Genomic DNA, 535 nt, shown 5'->3' on the forward strand with positions numbered 1-535 from the left:
CTAAACGAAATGGTAATAGACAGAGGCCAATAGGACCGTAGTGGCAAAATAGGTACGTAGGGAAGCATAGTCATGGAGTATGAAGGCCATTGCAAGGGCTGGGGTGGATTACTTTTTGGGTTTCCTCTAATGGTAGATGTAAACCCTATGCTGCACATGTGATAAAGCATAATGTTTGTAAACATTACTTGGTTTTATATGGTGTTCCCATAAAATCAGCCCTCATTTCTGTTTAGTTCACTTGAAGCTCATGAGAACCTGACTTGGCCTTTGGAGAAGGTAGATTCAGGCCTTTTGACCTGAATCCTGACAAATCGGGGTGTGATGCTCTTACAAAGGTATGACAGTGTTTGGCCTCTGTGATGCATGTAGGAATTATGTTTCTTTCCTCAAAAAAGGGACTCCAGTTAATTTACAGGGAAGAGCTTCCTAGGTTGACGGCAGACATGACTGGTAAAACAAGCTCTAAACTAGGAAGCTGGGGAAGAATGCTGCTAAAACTTCTCAACTACTTACGCCTGCTATAGACAGTAAG

Source organism: Pygoscelis adeliae, unplaced genomic scaffold (genome assembly GCF_000699105.1).
Source record: "Pygoscelis adeliae isolate BGI_AS28 unplaced genomic scaffold, ASM69910v1 Scaffold157, whole genome shotgun sequence".
Taxonomy (NCBI): domain Eukaryota; kingdom Metazoa; phylum Chordata; class Aves; order Sphenisciformes; family Spheniscidae; genus Pygoscelis; species Pygoscelis adeliae.